The sequence below is a fragment of the Equus quagga genome, chromosome 10 (assembly GCF_021613505.1).
Source record: "Equus quagga isolate Etosha38 chromosome 10, UCLA_HA_Equagga_1.0, whole genome shotgun sequence".
Classification (NCBI taxonomy): domain Eukaryota; kingdom Metazoa; phylum Chordata; class Mammalia; order Perissodactyla; family Equidae; genus Equus; species Equus quagga.
In genome coordinates, this window is record NC_060276.1 from 9,174,683 (window position 1) to 9,197,838 (window position 23,156).

The window sequence follows — 23,156 nt, forward strand, 5'->3', positions numbered from 1 at the left end:
AAAAAGAATTAAGTAAATGAGGAGATATTCTGTGTTCGTGGATAGGAAGGCTCAATATTGTCAAAATTTTAGTTCTTCCCAACTTGATCTATAGATTCAATGCAATCCCAATCAAAATCCCAGCAAGTTATTTTGTGGATATTGACAAACTGATTGTGAAGTTGTTATGGAGAGACAGAATATTGAAGGAGAAGAACAAAGTTGGAGGACAGACATTACTTGACTTTAAGACTTACTATAAAGCTATCAAGACAATGTGATATTGGCAAAAAAAATAGACACATAGATCAGTGGAACAGAATAAAGAGCCCAGAATTAGACTAACATAAATATAGTCAATAGATCTTTGACAAAGGCACAAAGGCAATACAGTGGAGCAAAGATAGTCTTTTCAACAAATGGCGCTGGAACAACTGGACTTCCATGTGCAAAAAAATGAATCTACACGCAAACCTTAAACCCTTCACAAAAATGTACTCAAAGTGGAGCACAAACCTAAATGTATAATGCAAAACTATGGAACTACTAGAATATAACATAGCAGAAAGCCTAGAACCACAAGAAAGCTGGAATGGCTATACTAATATCACAAACAATGTACTTTAAAACAGATAAATGTTACTAGAGATAAAGGGGAACATTTTATAGTGACAAAAGAGTCAATCCATCTGAAAGGTATGACAATTTTAATCATATATGTGCCTAACAACAGAGCACCAAAATACCTGAAGCAAAACTGACAGAAATGAAGGGGAAAGTAAATGATTCAAAATAATAGTTGGAGACTTCAATATTACACTCTCATTAATGGATAGAACAACTAGGAAGACCAACAAGGAAATAGAAGACATTAAAAACACTATAAACCACCTAGACCTAGAAGATATCTACAGAAAACTCCACTAAGCAACAGCAGAAAGTACATTATTCTCAAGTGCACATGGAACATTCTGCAGGATAGACCATGTGCTGTGCTATAAAACAAACATTAATAAATTTAAATGGATAGAAATAATACAATATATGTTCTCTGACTACTGTAATTTATTGAAATTAGAATTAAATAACAAAAAGAAATTTAGGACACTCATAAATATGTGGAAATAAAACAGCACACTCCTAAATAACCAGTAGGTCAATGAAGAAATCACAAGAAAATTAGAAGTTCTTTGAGATGAATGAAAATTAAGACACAACAAACTAAAACTTATGAGATGTAGCTAAGCAGTGCTTAGAGGGCAATTTGTAGCTGTAAATGTCTATTTTTTTTTTTTAAGTGAGATCTCAAATCAGTATCTTACCTTTCCACCTTAAGTTCCTGGAAAAAAAGAGTCAACTAAACCTAAAGAAAGCAGGATGATGAAAATAATAAAGATTAGAATCCAGGAATTAATGATACACAGAATAGAAAAACAATAGAGAAAATTAATGAATGTTTTGTGCATGTTGGGTGCATCTGTTCCCCATACTTTCAATACCCTTGTTTTTAGATACCAATACTGCAACTGCTGTCCTTCATACCTGGATTTCAACATCCCAGTCTTGTCAGGAATTGAGCATGGCAGACAGATTTTCCCGTTGAATGTACGTGTCCAGCATGTATTCTAAGCTGTGGCTTCCTCTGCTTTGTGTCATCATTCCTTTATCTGCTTACCATCTTCCAGACATTTGTTGAAATCACTTCTTTTTGGTGGTTCCCTTCCTATTCTGTTTGGTGTTGTTTGTCATTTAAAAAGTCCGTTTCCTATTAATTTATTGGTTTCCTAGGAGGAACAATATATAAATGCAAATGATTAACTATTGTTTTGAACTTGAAGTCCTAACTCGGTTCATTATACACTGTATAATCAAAGAATGGATATTCATCAATTTCATGAGCATAAGTCAGTGACCACTGTTTTAAATATGAACATATACTTTGTTTCGGGCATTTGATGTTTTAGTTAACCCATTGTTTTTAATTCTACTACGTCTGTTACTGGGGAAGAAATTTTTATAAAATTGAATGCTTAAATGGATTAAAGCCTGTGTATGCTTGAGAGATGTATACATGTTATTACTGCACTGAATTTTCAACCACATATGCTGTAGAATTTAAAGGTTAAACATTTCTATATCTTATTAAGGTGTTATGTGCTTAAATGTTGAAATTTAAAAAGTTGATTTCTATTTTATAATTACACATTTTTCTTTTTTAGGAAGATTAGCCCAGAGCTAACATCTGCTGCCAATCCTCCTCTTTTTGCTGAGGAAGACTGGCCCTGAGCTAACATCCATGCCCGTCTTCCTCTACTTTATATGTGGGATGCCTACCATAGCACTGCTTGACAAGCAGCACGTAGGTCCGCACCCAGTATCCAAACTGGTGAACCTCAGGGCGCCGAAGTGGAACGTGTGAACTTAACTGCTGTGCCACCAGGCCGGCCCCTTAATTACTCATTTTAAATTAAGTAATTTTAAAATGAAACATTACTACGCCACTAGCATTTTTCATATGATAGCATGTTAAATAAAATGTTTTTTTCTATTTTTTATACGAATGTGTCTACGTACATCTTAAAGTACTTCAATAAAAAATAAATTGAAACAAGAATGAATATGTTTACTTCTGGGCCTCAGTATCAACCTAGTTTTCTTTTACAAGAACAAAATAGTACCATATTGTGTTAGTATTGATCACATCCACGCAGAGTTATAAATATTGTGTTTCCCATATCTACAGCTCAAAGATAACTCATTTAAAGGATCTGAAAATATAATTTCTACCATGCTAAAAAAGTACATCTAACTATAAATCTTCTGTGCTCCAAATGCTGACAACAGAAAGCTTTCATCTGCCATATGATCCAACTACACTTTCTATGTATCAGCATCATCGTCAAAATAATAGGATAAAAGAAACAGACCAATGCTGATTTATTAGTTAATTTTAAAATCCACAGTCTATAAATTGAATGAATAATGACCCATAAATATAAATATGTATGGTTATATTGACCGAAATTATATGATCAAAGCCTCCTAACTTTGGTTATTCATTTGGTAAATGCTAGAAGGCCAATATAAAACATTCTCATGTTAAATATCAGAAATATTTAATTCCTTTTTAGTATGTGATCATTTATATTGTCTTTAATCATCATAAAATTTGATACTGACCTTTCTATCACTGCCTCTTTTACCTGAGACAAAGTGTACAATGAAGAGCCAGGATATTCAACTTTAACCCCAATTCTGGCAATAAGTGGTATAACTTTAATTTGGCCATTTTTTTGCTTAATTTACTGAACTTTACTTGTCTGAGTTTTGGGTTTCTTATACATTAAAGGAAAATATAACAACTAGCCTCCTCCCTCAGAAAGATTTCGGATGATTACATGAATGCCTTATAGGAAAGGAATTTGAAATTTGCAATTTGCGAAAACTTTCTGGAAGAGTAGAGATTTCCAATTTCTCACTATGCAGAAAAAGGCTTACTTATAGGAAAGGACATCTTTTCCACTGTCGTATATCTAGCTTCAATGAAGTTTAAGAGTCAAAAATTTAGTTACTTATATTTATATGAATGGTTCATTATATGACTTTAAGATCAAAGCCCTTAATCTTGTTTTTATTTCAAGACAATACCCAATCAAGGATATAATTTCAGAGCTTCAGTGCTACCTTTAAAATTAAATACATTATCTCCAGGCAGGAAAGCGAGGGTGTGGAGTTTTGAATTAAAAGTATAAGGAAATGTTGCTTGTTTTCTAAGTGCTGGAAAGTGGAATAGATTCGAATTATCTCCAGAGCATAAGCTCTGGAGCCAGACTACTGTAGTCCTGTGTCTTGGCTCTGCAACTGACCACTTACAGGCAACCTGTTTCCTCATCTGTAAAATGGGGTTAATAACTACTTACCACATAAAGCTGCTGTGGAGATTATATGAGTTATTGCATAGGAAGCATTTAGTACAAAGGTTCAGAACCTAGTGACTTCTCAAAAAATGTGACCTATGTGTATATTAGTGGCCAAAGACAACACTGAAAAAGGATACTAAAACCACGTCACCAAGACCATTATTGCTGTGCAAGTAAGTACACAAGGATTCAAGTCTGGGTACTTCTGTTAAACAGTTGTGTACTTTTCCCTGAATTGTAGATTGTGAATAATTACACCTAAAATCGTTTTGCAAATGTGTAAAATATGTTATGGTAGCAAGAAAGGTGTCTGGCTTTTGATCTGACGACATAGAGATTTACACTCTCACTGTACTTTGAGACAAGATAGGGAGTTAACCAGGCAGTTCATTGCCAGGGACACAAAATTGTAAATTTCCCCCACTCTCCTCCTGACATCTTGCCTGCTCCTGTCTTACTCATCTTCTCTGCCTCTTAGATCTTGACTTTCAGCTCCTAATAGTTGTCTCAGAACCTTCTGGCTTTTTAAAAAATATACGTTAAACATGCTTCTTGGAATTACTGAGTCTTGATCTGTCATTTGTGACTTTCAAACTCTGACACCATGATTTCTTTTTTTTTTTGTCCATTTAACTTTAATTTTCCATATGCCCAGATTTTCAAGAAGCCCAATACCCCTCACTTGAAGTGTCCTCCTCCTGGAGTAGATTGAGGGGTTTGAAGGCTTTCTTTGTGCAAAGGTGTCAGCCTGTCTCTAACCTCAAGGACAGAGCCTGATGAAGCCACTACAGTTGTTGCCACATGATCTTGCTGTTGAACACATCCTGGTGCAGCGTAGTGAATGCTATGATGATCCCTTTGCTGAGCCAGATCCTTGCACAGCCAAAGTGGTGCCTCACATTCAGGTTCCCAAGATAGAGCCTCATTAGTTCACCCTGCTGAGCCAGATGGTTTAGGTCTTCAGAGACTTCCAGCCTTAAACACATATTGGGCCCCAAACCAGCCTGTACCATCAGCTTCAGGCCCCATGTTGAACCCGGTTCATTGATCGAGACTCCCCTTCACTTGGGGGCCCTCAGTGTCCTTTCTTGACTCCTGACTTCAGTCAAGAGCATCCCAATCCATCAGAGGGGTTCCAAGAACATTGTCCCTCAAATGGGGAGGTGAGAGCATGATTGCATGAAGCCACCACTAACAGTCAGATATGCTCTGGTCACTCATTCCTCTGCCTCCCTCCCCACTCATGGAGCCCTAAGGAGCTGTGCTGACCCTCAGCCTCTCTGATGGAGCAGAACGAACACATGATTTGCTGTTTTCTCCTGCAAAATCAGTTATCATTGTACACTAAACTAGTTCCCAAGCCTGGCTGTGTACCAGACAGCACACTTAGAAAGGTTTTTGTTTTTAACTATAAATTGCCATATTCCATCTCAAACCTACTTAAATAGAATGTCTATTGGTGGTACCCAGGGGTCTGTATTTTCAAGTATGTCCCCTACTGTTTCTCTTGCCACCAGCCTAGCATCAGGTCACAAAATTGTGTTTGTGAAAACCAATGTAGTTGACATTTATTATGCTACTTCACCCCAAAATGAAAGGCACGAGGGCATGAGTTTTGTTGTGTTCACCATTAAATGCCTTGCAAAACAGTGTCTGACGTGTCTTCGTCTTTCTACTATTTATTGCAATTGAGGGAATGAATGAGTTAATGAATTTAGTACCCAGATCACTAGAAGGCAATTGGAAGGAACAGAGAACCAGAGAAGAATTCAGCCTGGGATGGAAGGAAGACAACTGAGTCACAACTACACTGTCGTCCAGTAGAAGAATGACTTCTTAAGGACCTGTCAGGACCATTTGATCCAAAGCAGTTGGAAATCTGATTTTAGGAGATCCTAAGTGTGACTTGTTTCTTAGAACTTTCCACATCATTGCTTCATTCAAGAGAAAATCTCAGAATCCTACTGTGACATCAATAATCTAACAAAGAGGATCATTGATGCACTGTCTATACTGTGAATTTAACCCAGATTATCATGAACAAATGGTTTCTTTACATTGCATATCACCTCCACTATATTTAAGGTGTAGATACTTAAATACGTGTTTTATTATGACCATTCATTATTATGACCATTGCAGGTGTTTTTATCCTTGAGTTTTATGCTTGCTCTTTTGTGCTAACCATATTTTTAGAAGATTATCAGGACAATCACTTCTGCTCACATATCATGCATGATGTCTAATTCAATCTCCAAACAGCTTCACATTTCATGTCACTGGTAGAATACTACTGTATTGTGTGATGACTTCTGTGATTGCTGCACAAAATTATTTTTATTTATTTATTTTTTGAGGAAGATTAGCCCTGAGCTAACATCTGCTGCCAATCCTCCTCTTTTTGCTGAGGAAGACTGGCCCTGAGCTAACATTCGTGCCCATCTACCTCTACTTTAAATGTGGGATGCCTGGCACAACATGGCTTGACCAGCACTGCATAGGTCCACACCTGGGATCTGAACCAGCAAACCCTGCGCCACCGAAGCAGAACGTGCAAACTTAACCGCTGCACCACCTGACCAGCCCCCATAATTATTTTTAAACTCACACACATCCTCTAGACCAGATCAAGCAGGGTTGACTGATTGTATACCAATCGGCATCATCTCCTTTTTTCTTACCATGTTGGGAAATGGCAGCATAAGTTTGAAAAGTTTATTAACATCACTATAGTTGGATGCAGAACACTGGTGATCAGGGTCAACTGCAGCAAGTGTAGTCACAAAGACCTTCTATGATTTAAAAAAAAAATTCAGTTACTTAAGCTTTTAAGAGATTCATGATTTTCTTTTCTTTTTGGTGCACAAGAAAACAAAACCTTCCTTCATGAAACTTTTAACTCTAATTGCATTTATTTCTCCCTGACAGGCTTTTTTTTTGTAATCTCCTAGACCCCAAATACCCATAAGAATCGTTTTAAATCAGGAAGATGGAGCTGGGGATGAGGACATGGCCTATATAGACTATAAGTGCCATTAAAGGAAAATCTGTAATTGAGAAGAGTGGTTTCCATGGAGAGGAGTTGATTTGGGTTTTGACTACAGTAGTATAAGCTTGCAAAGATTTTTGCCTATAGACTGAGATGAATTATTAGGTATTTATTTTCTACCTTCATGATTTTGGTATGTTGTACATGTTTGTGTGTGTGTGTGTGTCCTTGATTTTGACTTTGTGAGATAGATATTGAGTCAAATAAGAGCTAGTTTGTCTAAAGTAGTCATGCAGAAATTAAATTGAATTCTAGAACGATACATTTCCTTACTTTGTCTCAAGCTTCAAAAAGTTGTATGTGCTTAAGTACACCAGCCCTGACCCCATGTTTGGAAATCTTTTCCTGGCTCTTCAAACTCAGTGTACTAGAAATTGAATTCCACGTATTTCTATCCTTCCATCCCCACATAACCTATCTCCTGTAATACCTGCCTAGGGCTATGTATGTTATCCTTAAGAAGTAAAAGTGAAGAAAGAGCAAAGACCTTGTCCCCATTTATATATGTGAACGCTGTGAGGTAGAGCCTCCTTATCCAAGGACAGCCCAGAGTGGACCTCAAAGCTACTAGGCTTAACTAAAATGCAATTGAACGTGTTTCATGATGTTCTAGGTTTACACTATTATTTTCACAAGTTCAGTTGATACCATCTCCATACAGAAGGAGACATTGAAAATATTCTGAAGGAAACCATCTTACCGAAATAAGTGCACATAACCATTACTGAGCCCCATACCCATGAAAGACAATGTTAATGAAAACAATGGAGAAATAAGACCATATTCTTCCCTCAAGGTGCCTAAGGTCCGGCAGAAAATTTAGATACACACACAGATATTTACAGTGCAATGTAGTAAGAGCTCTAATAAGTGGGAACCAGTAACTCCGTCATGAAAGTCTCACATAGGTGACATTATTTTGGGATGAGTATACTTTACTAGACATGTAAGAAAGGAAAAGTTATTTCACATCTAGTTTACCTGATTTTTTAAAGATGTGGAATTGTGAAAGAACATGGACAATTTGGCAAATAGAAAAAAGTGCTGTGTGGTGGAAGTGCAGGGTCTGTGTGTTGGTGGTGGGGCGGGCCATGGTGAGGGTAGCCAGAAATGCAACTGAGAGCAGTTAGCCCCAGTTTGTGAGGGACTTAGCAAGTAACAGCACCACACTTGAGCTTTATTCTGAGGGCACTGCTGAGCCACTGGAGACTTTTCCAAGATCATATTTATGGTCTAGAAAGAATTCTCTGGCTAGAGTGTGGAGAATAGTCCAGAGGTGTGGTGAGGCCGGAGGCAGGGACAAATAGGATATTTGAGGTGTTCTGTTACACTTCAGGTAGAGAGTGAGAATAGGGAAAATGGGGTAAATTGGAGAGATACTCCCTTTTAGATCTTTTCTGCATCCTTTCTTTGGTTCTCTCTTTACAACGTCTTCTCTCCAAGCGGCTTGTTCGTATGTTTGGCATTCACATACACTGATTTCTGGATCTTTTATCAGGAAAATCTGTTGATGCCAATGGATGGTTGCTATGCCCACATCAAACGGCAGAAACCAGCTTCTATTTGGAACAAGAGTCCAGATTTGGCTACTCATGCTAATAATTTAGATACAGCTAAATGACTCCCACTTCTGTGCAGGTGGAAAGACGAAGACACTTTCCCTTGAAAGCCAAATGCTGAGGCTGTGCTGTGTTTCTGATGTACCTTTCTTTACTATGAAAGTGAGCCGATGAGCCTTACAGGTTCCTCCTCTGGGTTACCTATAAAACCCTTGGTGAAACTCCTCTTTATTGCACCAAGGTTTATTCCTAGCACGATAAGCCCTTTTTTCCCCAATAAAAGGAATTTGCTGGGTTTTGTCTGATCAAAATGATAAATGGCATTTAACTGTTCATGGATTTAAACAAGCACTCCAATCGTCTGAGTCTAATCCTTTCTGAGTAAGTTGGTTGCCTGACTTAACGACATACAATATTTTGAGAGTGTTACAGACCTATCTTCTTTGTGCTCGCTGTGAGTTGGTACCCAACAAAGGCCTTAGTATTCATATTGCACCCTTGGAGATTTTGTCCTCCCTCCTCTCCTGTTCTTCACGTATCACTATGATTAACTTTTTTCAATGCCAGCTCTGTGTATGAATAAGGAGGGATATAGTCCTTTGATACATGATCGGACATGGATTTGGTCTTTTGAGAATTGGTAGTTGTTAAATCCAAATGCTAATATATTTCAAGAAAGAGAGTAGTGCTTAAAACCAAGGCTGGAGAGAAATGTAGCTTATTTTGGTGGGGGGGGGGGTTCATCCAGGAAACTGAAAAAGGTTGGTATCATTATTGAATATCTTTATTCCTTTCCATCTGCCAAAGTATGTCAAGGGACTAATTTTTCTCTTGCTTGATATTTTGGTCTTTGTGCCATGTCCCATCAGACATTTCAAGTAGATATGTAATTGGACAAAGTGTCATAACTCATAATATCTTCTTTGCACACAGCCGCTTATTTGCCATTATGACTTTGAACAAAGCCTATGGCTCTCTGACTCAGTTTACTTCCCTTTAAAGGTAGCACTAGACTATAGAAATGATTATAAAACTGTGTTGATTGTTATTGTTATTTTCAAAACATACTGAAAGGATCCCTAAGGAGAGGAATAATTAGACTCTTAGAAAAGACTAGAAGGCGCTATAGCACAAAAGTGCATTCGTTAATTTACTTAACAAATATTTGTTGAGTCCATGCTGTTGTCAGGCATATAGCTATTTTCATTGTGGCAACAAAATGTCGCAGGTAAGGAAGGAACATTCAGGGTCTCTGTTTTTCTAAAGGTCCTAAAAAAGACACAACTGTTAAATACATTAGTTACTATTTTTTGGTGAGGAAGACTCGCCTTGAGCTAACATCTGTTTCCAATCCTCCTCTTTTTGCTTGACGAAGATTGTCACTGAACTAACATCTCTGCCAATCTTTCTCTGTCTTATGTGGGATGCCACCACAGCATGGCTTGATAAGCAGTGCTAGGCCCACGCCCGGGATCTGAACCCACGAACCCCGGGCCACGAAAGCAGAGCATGTGAATTTAACCACTATTCCACCAGGCTTGTCCCTACATTACTTTTTAAAAAAGATATTGTTTAAATAAATTAAGCAAGTTATAGACAAGTGGGTTTCAGATCAGTTACAAAAAGGATCTGAATGGGGAGAAAAATGGAGCTGTCCAAAAAACCCCGGTGGACTTCTTAGTGAAGTGTGCATGTCGTTAATTGACATGCTAATACAGAAGCCATCTTTTAACAGTCTTATGGAGTTAATTGCATATTAAGTAGCAAGCTGGACTACATAGTGATTTCTAACTGTCAGATTCTTTGATCATATTTATGTCCGTGACTAATCCGTGTAGACAGCTCTGTTGTCTTCTCATGCATTTCTTGGAGCAAGCCATGGCACTTCTCTTTATTCCAACCAAAGAAAATGCATAGACACTGACAAGAAATAAACAATTTATAGAACATCTGGTTTAAGAAATGGTGGAGAATGGTTTATATAAGATGATCATAAAATTTCCATTTGAAATCCCCATCAGATATCTTCCTGCTAACCCTAAAGTCCTTCATTTGACTCCAGCAACTGGGTTTTCTTTTTCTAGACCCTCCCTCAAGTGCCCTATAATCTTAATCTTGCCTCTTTTCTCCCAAAGTCCCAATACTAGCTCCTTGATACTCCAAGATCTGTATTTATGTTTCTCTTTCATAGGTAAAACTGTTTAAAGCCATAAAGCTCTTTCAGTTCTCATCTTTCACACCTATCAATTATTACTTCCTTCAATGAAATAAAGATCTCTCAGTCACCAGGATCCATCCTTGGAGACATTTATGAACCATAAAACATGTATTTCTCCAGTTATATATGTCATTTTGCACAGTGCATAGCACATAGTAGCCACTCAACAAAGAGTACCTGCTATTATTGCTCTATTTTATTCATATATTCACTCAAAAATACTGACTGTGTGATAACCATGTACGTAGCACTGTTCTAGACACTGAGACCATGAGCAAGGTAAACAAAACCCCTGTCTTTATCAATATTGCATTCTAGTGGAAGGAAAAATTGAGAAAAAAAGATACATGCTATAATATCAAATAAATAGGTAACAAGTACTAAGAAACAATAAAGCAGGATAAGGGGATAGATAAAGATATAGTTGGCTGTTTAAAATAAGGTTATCAGGGAAAACCTCGAAAGTCACGTGGACCATGTGGAATATCTGAAAGAGTAGTTTCCAGAAAACTCTCTGAATCCAAACAACCTATAGTATTAAATATTGAAATAATTCATTTTACTCAAATAAAATCTCTTTAAAGTAGCCTGTCCAGTTTTGAATATATATATATACACACATACATTTACACATACATATATATGCATTTTAGAAGATAATCACATGGTCAGTCCCCACACTATAAAATTCTGTTAAGTATTTGTAGCGCCTCACAGCAAACTCTGAAAAAGATCCCTTATGTAAAATTTCTAAATGTCAGAAATAAGTATGAGGTCGGGGATAGATTTTGCTCAATACAGTTAATATTGTTTCTTTAAGCCCAGCCTAAGATATGCTTTACCAAGGGAACACTAAAACTCTCTGTCACAGCAAGAACCACTAACTGGAAAAAGAAAAAAATTATGTATACCAGTTCTCAGAGACATAACCAAAAACCCTTTCCCTAGACAATGTTTTGAACTTATTTCAGCTATTTTTTATTGGTATGTGTGCTGTTGCAGCCTCATTTTCTTAAATAAAGCTTCAAGAACATACAGGCACTGAATTATAGGCCACCTCTATATTGCCACTCAAAAATATTTTAAGGATAGAAAAACAATACAATTGGAGTTGTAGTATTTGACACAGAACTAGTTCTTATGAAATATGCCATATCTTCCAAAAGTGGAAAACTCAGTCACATTAAGTTGGAATAAAACTGCCCAGCTTTTCCTTGCTAGCCTGTGTTCCTGTGTTGGACTTTTGATTAATTGCTAATACCTAAAATTGAGTGAATGGGAAAGCAATTCAAATGCAAACTCTGGAAACCTGTGTTCATCTGTGAGGGCTTGAGGCATGGGACTGTTGTTCACGGGAAGCTGTCTAACAACAGTCGCCAGACTTAGCAAATAAAAATACAGGGGGCCAGAGCTGCCTGGTGGCGTAGGGGTTAAGTTTGCACACTCCACTTTGGAGGCCTGGAGTTCGCAGGTTCGGATGCATGGCAGGGACCTACACACCATTCATCAAGCCATGCTGTGGCGGCATTGCACATACAAAATAGAGGAAGAACAGCACAGATGTTAGCTCAGGGCAAATCTTCCTCACACATACACACAAAAATACAGGGTGCCTTGTTAAATATGAATCTCAGATAAACAATGAATGATTTCTTAATATATGTAAATGCCAAATATTATAAGGGCATACTTATGATGAAAATTGTTCTTTGTTTAACTGAAATTCAAATTTAACTGGCTGCCAGTATTTGATTCGGAAATCCTTCTCACAACTATCAGCATTTGATATGCGAGGATGAGCAAACATCAGCAGCAGAGTGAAGTTCTGGAGACCTGGGGTCAAGATAGCTGAACTCTAGAGATCTGGAGTCTATCCAAACCAGGTCAGGGGATGATGACAGTGGGGTATGCACTGTGTGCCAAGCACTGTGCTTATTGCTTCATATGCATTATCTCATTCAGTCACTGCAAAAATTGGCCCACCAATGTAATGTTATGAGGAAAGAGATTTAGTCAGTACAGGTTGTGGAACTAGTGAATGATGAAGTAGGTTTTGAATCCAGATAGTCTCTTTCCAGTGTCCATGCTCCTCATCCTGAGGCAGCATCTTCCACTTTGGATCAAGGTTATTATAAGGCTGGTATTACAGAGTCACTGAAGGGGTTGATTTCAAGTTAGTCCTTTGAATCTGTTCAAGGAATGATATGGCCTTAAAGTCGAGAGGTGCTTAGGGGTTCCTAATAAGATCATTAATAACTCTTCTGAATCGATCCACAGACTTCAGTTTTGTAAAAACAAATGAAGAGAGTTGACATATTCCACCAAGAGGGCTCTATAATGTTTTGACGCAAAATACCATATGGATAAATTATTGGTGCCGTTTAATGTTCTTGATTTAAAAAAAATAGAATGGTGATGGCTCATTCATCAAAGATTTTCTTAATACCTATTTTGTGTAAATCACTGTGCTGTAGGGGGGGTAGGAAGGGCTGTAGGAGGGTAGGAAGATAAATAAGTCATAGCCCTTTTCCTCAAGGAATTTACAATTTAATTGGAGAGGTAGACAAGTAAACAACTAACTCTTCAAATACCAGGCAATGAGAAATAAGGCCTTTAACAGAAGTGCAAGCAGAGTGCAGTGGGAATACAGAAGATGGTAGATTCTCTTTGAGTGAGAAAGTTGTGAGACAGAGGAGGGAGGGCCGGAACATGAGGGAAACAGAATGACAGATAAGGAAAAAAACAAAAAGGTATCTTTATGCTCATTTTTCTATGGAGAAATTAGTAATCTATACAAACAAAAGTTTGGTAATTGTAGAGCAATATTAGTTTAGAATAAATATATGGTGCTGCTATCATATTTTGAATCTATTATTTTTTCTGATGTCACCTCCTATGACATTTTTATGAAAATTTTTATTCAAATCTTTTGTTCTCTTAAACTAGTAAATTTGGATCTTGTTAACCATTTGAAAGTCATGTGGTCACAGCGTGCAGACAAAAGTCACAGAGCTCTGACTGAATAATGCCTGCTATAAAAACAATGCACAAGCAGAAGATACGGATGCTCTGAATTGCATGTTAAAAAAAATGAAGACTCTATTTATGTTGCGCTAAAAAGGAAATCATACTAGATTTGAAACTTGATGTACATTAACAAAATAAGTGAAGGGATATGATTTATGTTATTTATAACACGTTGTTGGACTTTGCTATTTAACGGTAATAGTTTTCTTTTTGAGAAGATAGACATACTTCGGAACTTATTTTTTCTGATGTTGTTGCATTTTGCTGTGGGAATCTTTCTTTACTATACATTCTAAGAAGACTATATTGATCTATCATTCTCAATTCAGAGAACCCTTCTTGCTATAAACACCAGTGACTTTGTAATCAAAGCATAGACAAAATGACAGCAAGCAATTTTTTAAAAAGCTCTGAAATTTAAGCAATGTGACAAGTTTGAAACTTTCTAGAAGATTATATAAACCTCTCTGTGCCTTAGTGTCCCCACTGTAAAAATGAGGACAATAAGCTTAGCTACTTCATAGGGTGGTATGAAAGGTTAAATGAGATAAGACACATCAAGTACTTACTACAGTGCTTAACACAAAAAGAAGCACAAATAAATTGCTGTCTGCTAGATTATAAACTGTGTCTTCGTAGAGCCTTTTGCCTTAGTTTTTTTCACTGCTGTACCCCAAAACAAAAACAGTCTCATTCACATAACAGGTGGCCAATAAATAGTTTTGGAATGAATGGAATTAAGTTGTGGAGGTGGTAGAAATACCTTCTGTTTACCTTCAAGGATAAGTGGTTATGAAAGATGATTATCTCTCAAAATCATGGCCCCTCCACAAATCCGCCTGTGTTCATATTTTACATCCCAATCACTGCACATGCATCTGTACAAAATACTTGATCCAATAAAAAGGTGGCTTGGATAAGAATAAGTCTCTAGAATTATAGTTATTAATTATAGATTTTGAATCATGCACAAATTTATTTTTTAATTCATTCAACTCATCACATATGAAGTGCGAGGCACTGGGAAGATGTTAGAAATGAAGACAAATAAGGCATTGTTTCTACTCTAGAAGATCTGTCAGCTTGCACACTGTGCCCGAAGAATAAACATAATTGCAACCTGTGCTATAAGTGCTACTTTAAAAGTAGAGATGGTGGTAGTACAGGGGAGAGGAACCAGAGTTGCATGGAAACAATGAGCTGTATTCTGACGAATGAGCAACATATGAACAAGTGATTAAAGGCAAGGAGAGTCATTCCAGGTATGTTCACAATTTTAGGAATACAGTCATCCTCCCTTATCTGCAGTTACACTTTCCGTGGTTTTACTTATCTGCGGTCAACAACAGTCCAAAAATATTAATTGGAAAATTCCAGAAATAAATAATTCATAAGTTTTAAGTTGCATACCTTTCTGAGTAGAGTGATGAAATCTCAAGCTGTCCCACTCGTCCCACGTAGGATGCGAATCATCTGTCCAGGTCCATGCTGTATACACAGCCCTGCCCAGTAGTCACTTAGTAACTGTCTCCGTTATGAGATTGACTGCTGTGGCATCGCAGTGCTTGTGTTCAAGTTACACTTATTTTACTTAATAATGGCCCCAAAGCACAGGAGTAGTGATGCTGGAAATTCACATATGCCAAAGAGAAGCCGTAAAGTGCTTCCTTAAAGTGAAAAGGTGAAAGCGCTGAACTTAAGGGGAAAAAAAATCGTATGCTGACGTTGCTAAAATCTACGGTAAGAACAAATCTTTGATCCGTGAAATTGTGAAGAAGGAAAAAGAAATCTGTGCTAGTTTTGCTGTCGCACCTCAAATATGTATGTAGAGGAAAAAACATAATATATACAGGGTTTGGTACTCTGCAGTTTCAGGCATTCACTGGGGGTCTTGGAATGTATCCCCCTCAGATAAGGGAGGACTACTGTATCATATTTTAAAAACTGGTTTATTGTTTTCTGGACAAAGTCTTCAGTTGGTGAAATACCATAGCCTATCACCTATCCTTCTCTGCAGATCGTCATTTCACCCCGTCCCTGTTTCCACACTCTGGTTTAGAGAGCTGAATAAGTCATCCATGTAGGTATGTGACGTAACACATAAGGCTTTAGAGGTTACTTCTTTCAGTTTCATTAGTGTTTTAAAGGGAGATAAAAATGATCACAGATGGAAAAGAGGAAGTATTTCTGGGGCAGAGCTTTATAGAAAGACTTTACCTGAAGCCTCAATCTATAAGTTCATGGCTTGCTTTCTTGCCTCACTACATCTTGCTACTGAGCCCAGTTTTCTTTAGCTCAACAGTTGCTTTCCACAAATAGAGATGGAGACAGATCAAGTGTTTGGGGCAGAGATGTATGCCTCATTTGCAAATAGTAGCGTTTTGTAAACAAAACTTCAGTTTTAATCTGCGGGGGATGGGTCCTGCTCTTCAAATACTTAGATAGCCTTGTCTGACACTTGAAGTCTAGCTCCCCAGCTTCAGTGATGCTAAACTATGGCAAAGATAATTCTACACCGTGTCCATAAACTCAAGTGTAATATGTGCGGCACTTTCAGCCAAACTGTGACAGAATTTCCCTATATGCTATTTGAGAATATAATTGTTTTGTTAGTGTTCTTAGTGCAAAATGATGTTGAAATAATTTACTTAGACCATGAATCCTGGCTATCTCTGAAACCATGATGTTGATTTCATCAGGGTGAATAGCATCACACAGCTGTAGAGATGCCTGTGAAAACAGACTAGAAGAGGGGCTTTCAAACGCTGAGCATTTTTCTTATGGCAAAATGAATGAAGGCACATTTTTCGACAAAGATATATAAAACATGAAATTTAATTTCAAAAGCATGATATTAATCAACTCCAACCTAATTCTCTAGATATGCTTTGGACTCTACAATTTTTCACTCCCCCAAGAAATCTTGGTAGAATATAGTGCCGAATATCATTATTCATGTGCTTTTGGCTTGTGGAAACTTCAAAATGTTAAGTTGGAAGTTTGGTAAATAAAACTTGCGTCTTGCATCTTGCAATTTGGCCCAAACTTGTAAGTTGCTCAAATCACAGCAGTGGAACCCAGGATATGATGAAGAGGGTAAACCTTGTTTTCATTGAAGTCTCGCAAAGAACCTCCTAAATGCCTTGTGCTTGGATGTATACTAAAGAATTATCATGTAGTGATGTCTGGGGTAATGGCTGATAATAGCAGAATGGATTCCTCCTTGTTTTGTAACGTAAAAACAAATGTGTAGTGGCTCCAGAAAAAAATGTTTCAGATGGTAAATCTCCCCCAAGGGATAGGAGGTGGTCATATGTTAAAAAGTAGCCTAGGGGCTGACCCCGCGGCCAAGTGGTTAAGTTCCCGCGCTCCCCTGCAGGCGACACAGTGTTTCCTCGGTTCGAATCCTGGGCGCGGACATGGCACTGCTCATCGAACCACGCTGAAGCCGCATCCCGCATGCCACAAGTAGAAGGACCCACAACTAAGAATATACAACTATGTACCGGGGGGCTTTGGGGAGAAAAAGGAAAAAAGAAACAAAAAAAAGTAGCCTAAGATCCTGTGAACTTTGGTTGATTACAAGTTCGGTCATTGTTTTATGATCACAGGTGCTATCGGCCCCTGCTCCAACATAATGAACCTCGACAGAGTGCAAATGAGAACTGCCAACATCATTAAAGAACATTTGACGTAATTGATACATCTTTTTATCTTTAAATCCCTTCTCCTGGCTTAGAAGCACCATTTTTCTCATCTATCCTTTTAAAATGATAAAGAATTATGCTGTCTTCTTCTAGGCAGGATTTTAGACGTGTAAATTAATTTTTTCTATTATAACCAAGTTTTACCTTACAACATTGTGCCCTTTTGACATACTGAGGAAATGGCACCACTGAAATATTGCTTGACTTGCCAAAGGTCACATTGAAAATTAGTTGCAAAGTCAGGCCTGGGACACAGGTTATCCAAATCCTACTCAACAGCAAACCACACTCATCTTTACATTAGAGAATTTTATTACAGAATTATAGAGAGCAGAACATGCGAGCTGGTATCAGGGCTGGTAAGAAAAGGTAAAAGGAAGACCATGGCACAGAGATGATGTATTAATGAGCCATTGATTTTATAGAACATGATTTTCCCCATAGGGTCTGTATCACTTCCAATGGGACAAAAATTGGTTCCTTGGAGAGAAAAGAGCATAATCTTACTATTTTATGTGTAAAGTACAGATATACCGCATATAAGCAGATATTCAGTATATCTGTGGTTTTAAAATTTCATGGGCAGGGCATCAGGGAAGAAAAAAAGTCTAAAAAGTGTCCTTAGGGGGCTAATAATGAACAAACAAACAAAAAGTTTGAGAAATACAGTTATAGAAAATTTTCTGGGTCTAGGCCAGAAGAAAACACAGAGTGTAAATGAGAGCATGAGTCACCAAAGGGGACGAAGTAAGGGGAAGTGTTTCCATCTCATCATAAGTAAGTAGTTATTTGTAGACAACTCTATCATAATTTTCGATAACCCGGAGTTGTGTTGTTTGGATATTGTGGTAGGCAAGAATACTAGGATGACTCCCAAGATACCCACCTGCTCTTATATAATCCCCTCCTCGGGTGTGGTGTGAATGCCTGAAGATGATGGATTATCACTCCCATGAACATGCTATGTCATATGGCAAAGGAGAAAACGTTTTGCAAATGTAATTCAGGTCCCTAATCAGTTGACTTTGAGTTAATGAAAAGGGAGACTGTCCTTTATGGCCCTGACCTAATCAGATGAGTCCTTTAAAAGAGAGGTTAAGCTTTCCCTGAGCTCAGAGACTGGAAGCAGCAGTGAAGTGCTCCTGCGGGCCTTGAGGAAGCAAGCTGCCATGGACTTCTACAGTTGCAAGGAAATGAATTCTGCCAACAACCTGAATGATTTTGGAAGTGGACTACAAGCTTTAGATGGGAAAACAGCCATGGCTGAAATCTTGATTCCAGCCTTGTGAGACCTTGAGCAGAGGATCCAGTTAAACAATGCTCAGACCTTTGACCCATGGAAATTCCGAGATAATAAATGTTTACTCTTTTAAGCCACTAAATTAGTGATAATTTGTTATACAGCAGTAGAAAACTAATACAGGTATTTAAAAGGGATTAAGAGGGAGAAGTTTCTTGGTGTTTCCAATTTCTCCACAACCTTCCCAGAAATCTCAGACATTATTAAACATCGTGTAGTTTTATCTTACCAGGAATGATTATGATATTTCCTTTCATCTTCCTTCTAAATTTAACATTTTGGTCTTCAAATCAGGGAAAATACATTTTATGCCAAAAATCTTCTGAGATTCTCCATCTGTACTTAAAACTAGCAATATTGTTCTTAGAGAAACCAGAGTGATCAGGTTGCTTGTTTTAAGGGCTTATCAATTTTCTTAACCTATACTCTGAGGTTGCATCATCTATTTCCCACATATAATGAGGATCCTGGAAGCTAGTTAATTCCACTGCCTGCACACCTGGCCTGGAACTCACTTATAATCATCTTCAATCCATATCACTCCTGAGTCTGTGTGGAGAGGCTGGAGTTTTGCCATTCTGGTCACTTTTGGGAATAATCAAATTAGAATACTTACAGCCCACTGTTTCATAATGCCTCATATCCTTGTCATCCTTAGTAATCTCCAAAAATAAAGGCCATGTTCTTCAGCTTATTTTGCTAATATAGCTCTGTGCTTCCACCTGTCCCAACCACTTCCTATTTCTTTTACTTTCAAAACTTGTCGTGGTATTCTCTTTGACTTTTCTGTTTTAACCAAAACCTTGTTGTGGCCCAAGAGCTGTGCCTTCCCAGCAGCTATGCCAAGTCAGGTCTGTTTATTCTCCCATTCCTCAGTTAACTCAGGTTTAGGAGGTAGAGTTGGGTTCTTTGTCCCATTACGCCTTGCCATGGACTGAATGTTTATGTCCTCCAAAATTCCTATGTTGAAACCTCATCCTCAATGTGATGGTATTTGGAGGTGGAGCCTTTGGGAAGTTATTAGGTCATGAGAGTGGAGCTCATATGACTGGGATTAATGCCCTCAGAGAAGAGAGTTCACTTGCCCCTTGCCATGTGAGAACATGGTGAGAAGATGGCCATCTATGTACCAGGAAGTGGGGGTGTCACCAGACATCTAATCTGCTGGCACCTTGATCTTAGACTTCCAAGCCTCCATAACAGTGAGAAATCAATGTTTGTTTAAGCCACCCAGTCTATGGTGTTTTCGTTAGAGCAGCCCAAATGGACTAAAATACTGCTCTAAGTTGAGAAAATCTCTTGCTGTTATGAAGTTATATAGTTGCACAATTCCTTCCCTTTGTTGCTGTTACCTCCAAACCTTCTGCATGTCCCAATATGCATATTCCCATATTCATTGCAGATTTTTGGACTTAGTCATAATTTCAGATTCACACAAAGTTCTATCAGCATGCAGATGAGCCATCCAACTGTTTGGTCTCAAAATATTTAAACCTTCTCATTTCCTGATAGTCACTTCCCCTGTACCTCAGCCAACCATTCCCATGGTCACATCATCATCCTGATAATAACCTGGCATTTCTCCTTTCCTAATACTATATTAAATTGAAGTATTTCAATCTTTGACTGAAACTTTGTCTACTTCTCTCTCTAATTTACTCATATCACATCTGATTATTTGATCTCAGAATGACCACTGGTCTTTTCATCCATCGACTTTATCCCTACATTCATTCCCTTTCTTAAACACAATTTATCACTTTACTCTTCAAGTAATAATGCCAACTTTTTCAGCATTCTGTCAAATTAACTTCTTGTGCTCATCTTTATTTCAAATAGTTTGTATGATTGACTACTGTATTCATTTATTATCACATCAAACATCATAATCCATAAGCTGTCTCATCACAGTGAACATCTTTGTAATTTCCCATGTTGTCACATTGAACAGAAGGCATGCAAATGAGTCCCACTATGCTAGTAAGGCCAGTGCTCTGCCTCAAAAGCAGTGATGAGAAGGATTACACATTTCCTGTCTTCCTATTAGCTTTAAGTGAATCTCTTCCACAATTGGCCATACTTGAGCACTCTTACTCAACCATAGAAGATCTCCAGGAGGTGTCATTTATCTCAGTTTCTACTGACAATAGACACAGATGTTTGGAGCAAACATAATGGATTGTGAATGCAGAGTAGCTCTCCAAATTTGCCTGGATATCTCTGTCTAAGGAACCTCTTGTGGAATAGAAAGGGTATTGGAATCTAAAAGTCATCAATTACTTCTTCCCTTTCTTATCAAATTTAGAACTTTAGTCAGTAGTTATTCAGGATATGTTGCCTGCATGATGAAACATCAGCAGAAGCTCACTTACCAGGTTGAGTCTCTTCTGCCAAGGAACAACATATGCCTAAACTGATGGGTTGCAATCCCCTGTACCAAGCATGATTAAAATGGGAGAATTCTTTGTAAATAATGGCTCAAGTCAAGCATTATCAGGTAGAAATATACAATAGATGACTTACATGCCTATAGGGAAAATTCATTATCACGCTTCACTGACTTGAAATTTTTTATTATTTTAATTTACTTGTACTAAGTTTTCCATTTTCAGGATCTAATGAGAACTCATTTGGAATTCCTAATTTATGGAATAAACTAGTTGGTGGCATTGGAGTGGATTTCTTTTTAAACCTCCTAAGAAAGTTAGATTTCCTAGAGTTTTAGCACATTGGGTCAGAGGAAGGACCAGAAGGAAAATTTTTGAATATTAGTCCAGTTAAAATCGATAAAGTCCAATTCTATAAATGTTTTTGAATATCTACTCTATCAGACACTGTGCTGGGTGCCAAGAATGAATGAGATTTGTGGAATAGCCCCTGTTTGTGAATACTTCAGAGTTTGGTAGGGAAAACAGACATGTATAGTCTGAAATAAAAATATGAGAAAAATTATGTGAGGTCTCATGGAAAGAAGAGTCTAAATATGTCAAGAAGAGCAAAAAAGGGCTTCTCAGGTGATGATATTTCATTATGTCATTCCTTTAGCAAATAACTAATTTGTGCCCACTGAGCACCAGGCAGGAGTGCTAAGCAATGACACGTTCTTATTTACCCTGGGACAGCAGAACTTGACTGAAGTCTCAAGGCCATCTACTCTGACTAACATTAATCCAAGAAAGAAAAGCAGCTATGAAATAATCTCATTGAGTTGTCACAACTTTTTAAATTAAGTTAAGCAGAAATGACAATCAGCTATATGTCAGGAATACTGGGTGCTTTATATAAAATGTGTAATTTAATCTTCAAGACAAATCAAAGTTCAAAGAATAATTCAGATCCATAAACATTTAGTTATTGAGCAGTTCCCCTGGACCAGCATTCTACTGGATGCTGAAGTATCAAGAGTAAGAAGGCGTGACTTTTATCTTCATGGAGCCCCTGGTTCAGTGAGAGATAGACACATAAATACATTTCTGATCGATTATATCAAGTGCCAGAATAGAAATATGGCATATGGTGCTGAGGAAGCACAAAAGCAGCGCACAGATCCTAATGTGTGGGCTCCAGGAAGACTTCTTGAGGGAGAATTTCAGGGCAAGTGAGTAGGGGTTAGTTAAGCGCAGACATAGAGGGAGGGCATTCTAGGAAGACAGGTCAGCCTGAGCATATGCCTGGAGGTGTGATGATGAGAGCTAAACCAGGTATTATTAGCTGGACTTCAAAGATGAAGAAACTGAGCCGCAGTGAATGTAAAGCACACCTCCCGACCTCCCCACCAAAATCACCCCATAGTTAGTGGTGAACCAGGAGTAAAACCTAGTTGGTGTGTCTGCAAAGTCCATGTTCTTTCCATCACTTTAAGCTGCTTCTTCACAAGAATTTAACATTTAATCCTGAAGAACTGGGAGTCTAAGCACTCTAATGGGAGGAATTAAATTGACTGTAAATGCCAAGAAGAAAGACGTCAGACAGTTAAAGGAAATTTAACAAAAGAAAAAAACAAAAGAGAAAGGGCAGGTGACAGAAGGTAAAGAAAGAAGGAGAAGCAGCGAGAATCCGTATTATAGTGTCAACAGCTGTTATAAAAACCTCTTGAATGCTGAGCTGCCATCGTGAGAGCTTACGTGTGCGCAAACGCAGACTTCTCTAATTTGTACTATCTCTTGGTGACACACTGTTTATCCCAATCATTGCAAAGCTTGTGTTCCCATAATGGGAAGTCTGATGGAACCCCTGAATTTTTCATTAATAATTCTTTTTTCCATACTGGCATAGGACATACATGCAAAACGATCCATAGTAATTTCCCCATGATGTGTTCGCTGAGACAAACTTTTTCCATAGAAGACTTATTGCATTGATGACCTTGAAAGGCAGAAGAAGTTCCCCCTGAGTAT